The sequence below is a fragment of the Lactuca virosa genome, chromosome 5 (genome assembly GCF_052849685.1).
Source record: "Lactuca virosa cultivar CGN04683 chromosome 5, Lactuca_virosa_CGN04683_v6, whole genome shotgun sequence".
NCBI lineage: Eukaryota > Viridiplantae > Streptophyta > Magnoliopsida > Asterales > Asteraceae > Lactuca > Lactuca virosa.
In genome coordinates this window covers 309852063-309863328 of record NC_136430.1, presented here as the reverse complement: position 1 = coordinate 309863328, position 11266 = coordinate 309852063, and the positions used below count along the sequence as shown (strand labels likewise).

Genomic DNA, 11266 nt, shown 5'->3' with positions numbered 1-11266 from the left:
TTAACATTCTATGAATCATGTTATATATTTGTCTTTCAGTATAACCATCTAAATTCCATTCATAAACATTTTTACCATTATAACTATTATTAATTTCATATTCTTGTTCCTCATGTAGGACATCTTGGGGGCTCGGTCTTGGATAATAATATAATCTTTGAACAGGTTTTCTAGCAAATTTACTATCATAATTGTTAATTTTGTTTATTTGAATATTATCGATATCTGGATCATCATCCGAGTCTCTATTTATAGTATTAATTTGTAATTTTTTCATTTGTTCTTGCAGAATATCTAGCATATAATCATAATTTTTAAGTTTATAACCAGTAATATTTGGTAGGGGTTGAATGGTAGCATTTATTTGTTGTTTTTTATCTTTTTTCTGTATTATTATATCTTTATTGTTAATGGGTGAATTTATATTTTCTAATTTTTTATGTAAGTCCATTAACTGTTCTCCTAATATTATGGAATATAAATTATGGAAATTTAATTGTTGAATCATACTATTAATATGATTGACAACTATTGTAAGAGTCTTTTCTTCAAAAAGTTTTTTAGCCGAAAATTTTATAGTAACATTGTTATTTGTAATAGTAAAAGGGACTTGGGGTGGAAATATACTTGTTATTATTTTGTCTCCCGATAGAGTATAATCTCTTTCTATGTTGTGAATATTATGTAAAAAAGTATAAGCAAACCAAGGAATAAAATGTATAATTTGATTTATAGAGGATAAATATTCATAAAATTTATTTTGTATTTCTTGTAACTCTTCTTTAGAATAATTTTTAAATAACCATTCTTTAAAAAATGTCCATTTATTTGAATAAAATTCTTCTGAAATAATTTTTCTTGCCTGAGAACCAGGACTAAAATCTATTTTTTCTTTTAAATCCATTAAACTGTAAAATTCATTTCAGAAGGAGTAGATGCCTCCGCCTCATACACAATATCATCATGTATATTTAAATTGTTTATCTTTTTATTATCAACAAAAGCACGAGTAGAGGGAATTTCTACGCTATAATCTAGTGGTGATATGTATGAATGTGAAGATCTTGCAGATCTTGTTCGTTTTATTAGGTCGTTATTATACTCTATTTCTTTGTTAAACTCAATAGTAACAACGCCATCAGAAGTTTGTATAATACTTTCTATATTATTATTTGTTAAATGTGTAGGTGGTATATTATTTTCTAAAATCTAGTGTTGGGGAAATTTTATTTCCTCCCATTTTAGCTTTTCTAGTTGTAATTTTTGACACATCAAAATTACTTTCTATTAAAATTGTTTCATTTATAGGTTTATTAACTATCTTACATTTAGGATTCATAGTTTTTAATGGTTTAAAATATATACGATAACATATACATATTACTTCTGATCCTGGTAAGTAATTATAACCATGAGTTTTGACATTTAATGTTAAGGTTTGAAAAATATTTTTATCAGATAAAGAAAGCTGTAAATTTGGGTAGACATTAAAATATACCGGTCCATGAGACAAGCTAGATTCTATTATACCCATTAAAGATTGTTTCCAATTTTTATTTCTAGCATCCCTAAGAACTGCTAAAAAACTTTCAGGTAATCCCTGTAATGTTAATGGTTTAAAAGCAATTTGCACCAAACCAATATGCAAATAATTATAAATATGTTTATATCTATTAATATCTTGTGGAGTTATTAACTGAACTGTCATGTCATCTTCATTCATAGTTAAATTTTCTTCTGTAGTTTTAACAGTTTGGATAAAACCTAATTCTTCAAAAGTTCCTAATTCATATATAAATTTAGGGTTGATACTAGGAATTGTCCATTTATTAAGAAAGTCTAAATTTTTTGGGACTTCATATTCTTCTATTAACTGATTTTTAATCACCTGCTTATTACTATTTTTGAATCTACTGAATATACTCATGAAGAGTAGAATAAATGAGGTAATATCACATAGTATTCCATGGCTCTGATACCATAAAGAGGCAGGATCATAAGCAGATAACAAATTTTTTAAAACTTTGAAAAATAAAAACAAAAAAGAGTTGGGTGAGATAGGCGAGTCAATGAGTAAAATGCCCTAAAACGGCACTGTGGCCACAAAAGCGGGCTAAAACACGACTTTGCCTTTTTCCAATCCAGACTCTTTTTTTTTTGTTTTTTTTTTTTTATGATTTGCCGATCATGATACTGCTTCCATGATAATACTATGTGATATTATCAAGTTAGCCTTGCATTAGGCTTGAAAATAAAATTAAGTTTAAGAAAGTAAACTGACCAGAAAGGTGAATCCAAAATTGCTGTACCGTAATAAAACTTTTCTACTCCAAATATATTTCAGACTTTTATTGCAGAAAGGTTTTTTACAGAGGAGGGATTACAAGAGAGAAAGAGGAAAAATGGCTTTTTTCTGCCTACATAAACATAAGATAGAGGCTCCTTAAATAGATCAGGAGGACTCAAAAACAAACAAAACCTAAATTATTACATTTAGCATTGGCAGACAGCTTTAAGAAAAGTAGAAATGACTTTTTGTTTGATTCTTCTGGCTTTAATAATGTCTTACTAATATTTTCCTCTGTCTTCAATAATTCTTGAAGAATATTTTCTTCTTTTATTTTGGTCCATCCACCTGTCACCTTTAGTCTATTGTGGTGGTGTCTTTTTGTTTTTTGAAAGATTCTTTCTCTGCGTGATTGACTCCTCAATCATGTCAATTATACAATCAATTGGGAGTTCTCCATCTGGAACTTCTTCATCATATGGCTGGGATTCCCCTGCTAAGCATGGTGATTGGCCTTGGCTTTGGTTATCAACTGACATATTATCTTGAGTATCTTCATTTGAACCTTCATCTGTATCATGTTTTGAAAGTTTTTTAAGATTTTCTTTTAATTCAGAACAATATAACCGGAATGACTTGATCATTTCTTCTTTAGTTAGATTAACTTTTTGAGGGGTTGAGGAGGTCACTTCTGTTGAGGAGGCTATTTCCGAAAAAAGTTTCTGGTCTTGGTATTTCTTAATCTGTTGATTGATATGATCAATTGTTTCCTGAGCATTAAGGATTTTTGTTTCTGGATTCTTGTGAAGCATTTTAGGCCAAAATTTGGTAAAGTATGACCTTTTTAGGGAAGGAAATTTGGAGGTAGTATAATCCACATATGGGGACCATTTCCAGATCCAAGGAATAGAAAATTCCATGAAAAAATGCATAGAAGATATTGCTTCCAGTCCTTCTGATTTCAAGGGTATAACTTGGTCTCGGTATCTTGGAGAGACAGGTAACCATTCCCCATATAATTTCCTGAATGGTTCCTCAGGGAGGATATCTATACTTGGGCCATATGAGATCCACCAATTAGTAAACCAATTTGGTATATCTCTGTTTTGGTTATAAACCTTTTCACATACTTTAAAAAACCAAGTATGCTTTCTTTGAGGATTTTCATATAAAAAGGCTTTATGAAAGCTTTCAATATAATCCCAATATGTAAATTTCATTGGTATTTTTGAAGGAGGGATTAAAAATTCCTTTTCCTTGAGGGTACTTAAACCCCATTCCTCAGGTGATATGATCTTTTTGATAATGGCTTTACTAAAATTGTAAACATTGGTATTACCTCCGGACGTAAAATAAGAAAATTCAACTGATCCGGTTATTTTCAAAATATTCTCATAATATAATCTTTGTTTGTAAGAATATCCAGCGTATGTCGCTGTATCCAAGTATCTGGTCATCAAAAACCATGGATCGTCATTATTCTCAAAATAAAGCATTATATCTTTATGCTCCAAAATAATAATATTATCTTTATGAGATGATTCCTTATATTCAAAATTATCGTTGATGGTTTCACCATCTGTGATCATTTGAGCGAGAGTGGGAGTATTTTCCCTTTTTGATTCTAAAAATGCTTTAAACTCCTCATATAATGGGCTTCCAGGAACTGGAAGAGATTGATCATTTGTTTGTGATGAATTTCCAGTTCTATAAGAACTGCTTGAAGCCGTAGGATTTCCCCGACCTCTATGATAACCACCTCTATATGAAGGATGGCCTCTTCCGCGATTGGGATTCATCCTGTAAATGGAAATGTCAATTTAAGAGTAATATAAGTTTGTTTTCAAGATTCTTGAGCTGAATCCTTAATCCTATCAATCTTAAATTAATTCCTGTCTTATTAAAATATGGTTCATTTGCTAAGTTGGCCAGCTCAACATCTGGCTCATTAATTAAATTTTTTATATTAGTAATATTATGGGATAATTGTCTTAGCTGGTGATAACTCATATAGAAACTCTCTAGTTAAAAAATCGGGAAAACTATTGTCACTTCCTTTTTTATATTGAATTTCAAAATCAAAACATGCTAATGTAGCTTGCCACCTAGTAAACATTTGTTTAGAAACATCATGTTTAAAGTCTTTATTAAACATGAACTTAGCTGCCTGACAATCTGTTTTGATAATAAAATGTTGAATATATAAATCATCTTGAAATTTGAGAATACATTTTACCAGCGCCAAGATTTCTTTAGCAATAGTAGAATAATTTTTCTGACTAGGAGTCCATTTTCCAGAATGAAATATGACTAAGAATTCTTGCTTACTGTTAGGGTGGATTTGTTTTAAAATTCCTCCAAACCCTATTTCATAGGCATCTGTTTCTACTATTTTTTCCCAATTAGGATTAGCTAAAGATAAACATGGTAGACTTTTAACTTTATCTTTTATTCTTTTAACTGCCTGAGTATGATCATTAGTCCAAGCACAAGGATTCTTTTTCAATCTGTCGTATAAAATTGCACTATCTGCTGATAAATCCTTATAAAAAGGCGATATATAATTTAGGCTACATAAGAATCTTTGTAGCTGAGTTTTATCTTTTATTTCATCTGGAAATTTCGCAGCAAAGTCTATACTTCTTTGTATAGGAATAATTTGTCCCTTTTCGATATTATGTCCTAAAAATCTTACCTTTGTTTGGAATAAGGACATTTTAGATTGTGATATTACTAAACCATTGTTTACTATTATTTTTTCAAAAGTATGCAAATGATCAAAATGTTCTTGAATATTCTTCGAAAAGACTAAGATATCATCTATATATACAATAATGAAATTGCTATAAGGATTAAATATATCATTCATTATATTTTGGAATTCTGAAGGGGCATTTTTAGGCCAAATGGCATAACATTCCATTCATATTGTCCAAAAGGAACATTGAAGGCAGTTCTATATCTGTCTTTCTTATCAATCTGTATTTGCCAATATCCTGATTTTAAATCAAATTTTGAAAATATTAAAGAATCATGTAATCGATCTAATAAATCCTTTTTATTAGGAATAGGATACCTGATCCATTTTAAGACTTTATTAAGGGGTTTATAGTTTATAACTAGCCTTGGTATTCCCCTTTCTTGTTCAGAATGTTTATTTACATAAAAGGCAGTGCATGACCATGGAGATTTGGAAGGTTGTATTAGTTTTTTATCTAATAAGGAAGTTATTTCTTTTTTACATATATTTAAGTATTCGAAATTCATTTGACAAGGTCTTGCCTTGGTAGGAATCTGTTTTTTCATTGAAGTCTTCCTCATAAGGAAGTGTAACTATATGTTTTTTCCTTTCCCAAAAAGCATTAGGATGATCATTACATATTTTCAAGGAGAATTGATTTGTTAAAAATTTAATTTTTTCCTGTAACTTAGGTTGTTCTAGTTGTTCATCTATTTGAACATTTCTGATTTCTTCTTTTAGAAAATTTATTTGGTTTCTCTTTAAATTCAACTCATTGACCCAGATAGAATAAGGGTCAGAGACAAAATTTAATATAACAGGTTGATTCTTATAAGATCTTATGATTTTATCTTTATCAATAGTTAGTGGTAATATCATTTCTAAAAAGGGATTTCCTAAGATCATGGTATTACTACTCATGTTTTTAATTACCGTGAAACTAGTAGGTATACAAACATTTTCTGTACAAATTTTTGCATCTGTTAATTTATATCTAATATCTAATTTAGAACCTGATACTTCTCTTAACGTATGTGTTGATTTTTGAAAATATTTAGTAGGTATTAAACCTTCTCGTATACAATTTAAATCTGCACCACTGTCTATTAGGGCAACAAAACTTCTTTGGTAATTATAAGTAATAAACAAATTAATTGTGACATGCCATTTTCTAGATATTACTAATTCCATGGACTGAAGGAAATTATTATTAGTATCATTACTGGTACCAATATCTTGTTTATTTTGTAATTTTTCTAATTTGTTAATTCGTTGATTGCTTATTAGCTGATCATTTTTTATCTTAGATATATCATGTTTTAGGTTTTGAATTTCAACCTGTAAATCTTGTACTGTAGGTGTATTAGTAGAATTTTTATTTCTTCTTTCTTTTAAAAAATTTGTTATCTGTCACATCCGCCGGCGTTGCGGTTGGGCGAACGACGGACGACGGTTTCAGGCCTTGGGCGCGAAGAAGGTTGTGCGGTGGGTTGGGAGTCGTTGGCTAAAACCGAGAAGCAGAGGGCGGAATGAAGTGTCGCCGGTGAAAAAAATGGAAGACATGGTCGCTTAGTTGATCTACCTTTTAACCTTCCAAACGATAATGCATTAGGATGAATACATCCCAGCAGCTCTTTCTCGATAAAATATCGTTCGTTCAAAGGCTACTATCGGCAGTACTGTGTTTCCATTGTTAATTCCCGCAAACAAAACAGCACCATACAGACCCCCAAAAATCATTGTCAGAGTGCAGTGATAAGGGTGAAGCAGAATCTAACAAGGTTATAATCAGGGGTTCGTAGGAAGCAAACAATATAAGCTACTCGGCGGTGGCGCAAACACGATTGCCCACGGTTACACCAAGGGCGACGGCCTCGGTGCTGAAATCATCGGCACATTTGTCCTCGTTTACACTGTATTCTCCGCCACCGATGCCAAGCGCAGCGCCCGAGACTCCCATGTTCCGATATTGAAATGAAAGTAAAACATTATCATTTTCAAAATTGCTTCAATTAAAGTAATAAATATTGAATGTTATAACTTATAACTAACATATAACTAAAGGTAACATATGCGATACAATACATTATATATATATATATATATATATATATATATATATATATATATATATATATATATATATATATATATATATATATATATATATATATATATTGTATCGCAATTAAGTCATCCAAATGCTGAGTAATTTATTTTAATTATAATTAAATAATTTGATACAACATTATTAAATGTAGTATTCTAATAGAAAAATGAAAGTACAACATTATCATTTTCAAAATTGCTTCAATTAAAGTAATAAATATTGAATGTTATAACTAACATATAACTAAAGGTAACATATGCGGCTTTTTATATATATATATATATATATATATATATATATATATATATATATATATATATATATATAATTTGATTTAAGGTTAAATTCCACAAAATTACTATAGTTTAGGTTTGTTTTTAAACAAACGCCACAAAAGTCACTAAGTTTACACAATAATTTGATTTTGATACTGTGTTACTTTTTGTTTCAAATTGGATACTCCGTTTCTAATTTGTTATAATTCTGACAACTTAACTGATCAACCCGATTTCCTGTTCACATGACAAATTTGATAACGTGATTTGCTGACATTGTATGCTGACGTGACACTTTTGATGGCATCACATTCTGGGTGTCGAAATTGGAAAAAGAACAAAAATATAGTAACTTTTGTGATCATTTTCTAAATGGAGTGACTTTTGTACAATTCAATGTATCTTCGATCCTCACGTGTTTCTTCTCACGGTCTACTTTATTAGTATTTTTATCTTATTTCACACCACATAACGGTTCCAACGATCACAACCTCTATAACGATTCTAGTGACCACATCTCCAAATCTACAACCCCCTCCTCAACCACCACCACTACCAGGCCCACCACAATCATATCCACCGTATCCACCATCAAATCCACCACCACGACCACGACCACCACCACCACCACCACCACCACCACCACCACCACCACCACCACCACCAGGTCCTCCCCATCCACCACAAAAGAATCCACCCCAACAACCACCCCCACAACCATACCCGTTTTTCACATGATATTATTCCAAATATCTATTCGTTGTTGTGCTCATAAAGCACCATTAGAGACTATATATCAATAACAAAAACGAAGGGACTAAAATCAACCAAAGTCACCATTGTTTTAACCATTTTCCGTTTCGACTTGAACCGATGACCCCATAAGAACAAGTGGAAAGAGAACACATAGAAAACATAAACGATTTGATCTACATGTTTCTAGGAGCATATATAAATGTTATCTAGCAAGGTACCCGAACGTTCCTTGCTATCGCCTGACCTAAAATGCAAAGATATTTGGTAGTTATAATGTTAAATTGTATTTTGCAACCAAAAAGAACATTCTCAAGGAAAAGGAGTTAACATTGACGAAAGTAGGATACGTGGAGGATTGGAGCCGAAACTAGGAGAAGAAGGATGAAGAAAACGTGTAAAAGGAAGTTCCCACGATGTGGACATTTGATTCCCACGACATGGAATTCAGAAGGTTCTTGATTCTTGCATAAAGATGTCTTTCACAACGTGACACGTTACTTTTCACGTCGTGGCCATGTGTCAATAGAAGAATCCTTTACGAAAATCGATAGTTTCCTTGGTGCATACAAGATTACTGTGATTTTCACGCCGTGACACGCATATGGTCACGACGTGGCGACCAATTATATGGAAACTATATTAATCGAGCATTATATCGAACTTGAAGACTTCTGACCAGAAAGATGCGATAGACCTGCGACAAAAACCTCTGGAGAACCCTTGGAAGATCAGAAATCGATTGGAGATTAAGCCTGGAGATTTTTAGAAGAAAAACAACATTCAATCATTCGGTTTCCTAGTTTCTACTATGTCTAGTCTAGTTAACTTTGATTCTATAGTTTTTTTTGCTTTAATCATGGGCTAAAACCCTATACTTTTGTTTGGTGATGATGAAACCTTAAACTATGTGTTGATTTCGAATTAGTAATATTTTATGTTGTTTTAACTAGAGTTGATAAATCATAGTCCTTGCATGTTGAAGTTCTAGTTTAAATTTCTTAATCTACAAGTTTTGTGTTGTAGATGATCACTCTATTTGCATAAATTTGTTATCTAGTTGTTTATGAACATTAAATACTTAGATCTAGTTATTGAACAAATCCTAGAGTTAGGTGATATAAGTTAGTAACTTTGATAATGTTAGACAGAATAATTAATACATAATTTATGCTTAATTTACTTGTCTTGATCCTAGATAGGTAACTCATAGATTTACCATTCATAGCCAAATTTATCTATATACCAATTTGTGTCCAACTTCTGTTTTGATCATTACGTGGTAGCTCATAAATTGGTAAAAACTAGGAATTTGAACATAATAACTATTTACATAATAATTTGGTAACCAATATAATTATTCTATTAGAAATAAACCATAGGAAAAGGAGGATTAGGAACTAAACGAAAGTACTCTTTAATCTTGAATTAAAATTATTTTCTATTTGCGTTCTTAGTTTTTAGTTGTTTACTTGCTAGTTACTTGATTTAAGCTGCTCGTCTTGCAAAATCAGTAAAAACCCTCACTTTTAGTTGTTTTTCGTAGTTTAACTTATATTAGTTATTTTATTAATTAAATATTGTTCCATGTTTCCGACACCCAACTTACTTTACTATACTATAATTGGACTATCTATATTGACTAAGTGCGTTTTAGCTAGTTAAGTTTGGTTAGGTTTATAAATTAAAGACAAGTAGGTAATAATCCACGTATCAAGTTTTTGGAGCTGTTTCCGGGGAATGACTTATTTTAGTTTTTAGTTTAATTTCTATTTGTTTATTTTGTTTTTCTGTTTTGACAGGATTCACCATGTGACGGTCTTATTGTCACGATGTGAAAACTGTGTTTTTTAGTTTTTCGTTTATTTCCTTTTAGTTCGTTTTTACCTTTTCCTTTTGTTTTGTTTCAGTAATATATGACCAGGGGATCTACTTTTAAGATTGTGCCTCCACTTGACGATCCATAATCTGCATTTCACAAGAAGAAGGATAAAAAGGTCAGTGAATCTAGTAGCAAGTTTCAATCAGACAAGGTAGAAACTTTCGACAAAACTCCCGACAAGAAAGGCACCGGATACGAACCAGAAACCAAGAGCGATTTAGAGGAAGAAGTTAAAAGCGAAGCCAACGACATGGGGGACATAGCCAGAATGACCATTGAAGAATATACCAGATGGATACGAAATGACAACGGGCCGGTTCTTGTGCCACTAGAGATTCCAGAATAGACGAACTTCGAGCTAAAGGGACACAATCTCTCTATGCTCAAAGATATTCCATTATATGGGAAAGACCACGAGGACGCCTACAAGCATATCGATGAAGTGTTGGATATCGTGAACTACTTCAACGTGCCAAACGTTTCACGCGATGTGGTATTGTTATGAATGCTTCTAGTGACATTCAAAGGAGCAGCTAAGGATTAGCTTAAACCACTTCCACCCGGAGCGATCATGACATGTGCCAACTTACGAACCCAATTCATTCAACAGTTTAGTCCATCTTCAATAATGTCTAATTTGAAAAATAATATCGCAAACTTCCAACAACATGATAGTGAATCTCTGTACGAAGCTTGGGAGAGGTACAAGCGAATGATAAGGAATTACCCTCAACACGACCTTAATGTGCAACAAGAGATATCCAGTTTCTATGATGAAATAAACGTTACCAAAAGGCAACTCCTAGACTCTCAGCGACCCATGACAAAAAGGACCTGATGACTAACAAGGCTCTCATCGAAGAATTCACCAAACATTCGCGAGAATATCATAACCCTGGAGAAGATGTGATGAGAGGAAACGTAAATGGAGATGGAGCTTCGGAAAACTTAGCAGCGGTGATGGAAAAGCTTGATAATACGGATAGGAGTATGACAAAGATGGGTCAATCCATACACACTATACAAGTGGATTGTGAAAATTGTCATGTGCCACATTTAACAAAGGATTGTGATCTAGACGATAACGGGAATCGGAAGGCTCAAGTTTCTTATCCGAATGTGGATATGTATGATGAAGATTGGAGGGAGCCTAAGAAGGAGTGGTTTCCATACGAAGAATACAAGAAAGGGAAAGAAGAGAAGTATAGGCAAACAGAGT

At 32.1% G+C, this 11266-nt stretch overlaps 1 non-coding gene across 1 annotated transcript; it reads right to left on the bottom strand.

The window, feature by feature from the left end:
- Positions 1-10681: 10681 nt before the first annotated feature.
- Positions 10682-10788, bottom strand: LOC145117948 (small nucleolar RNA R71). The gene has a single exon (XR_013712939.1). It is a non-coding gene; the product is annotated as a small nucleolar RNA R71 (small nucleolar RNA).
- Between the last annotated feature and the right edge of the window lie 478 nt (positions 10789-11266).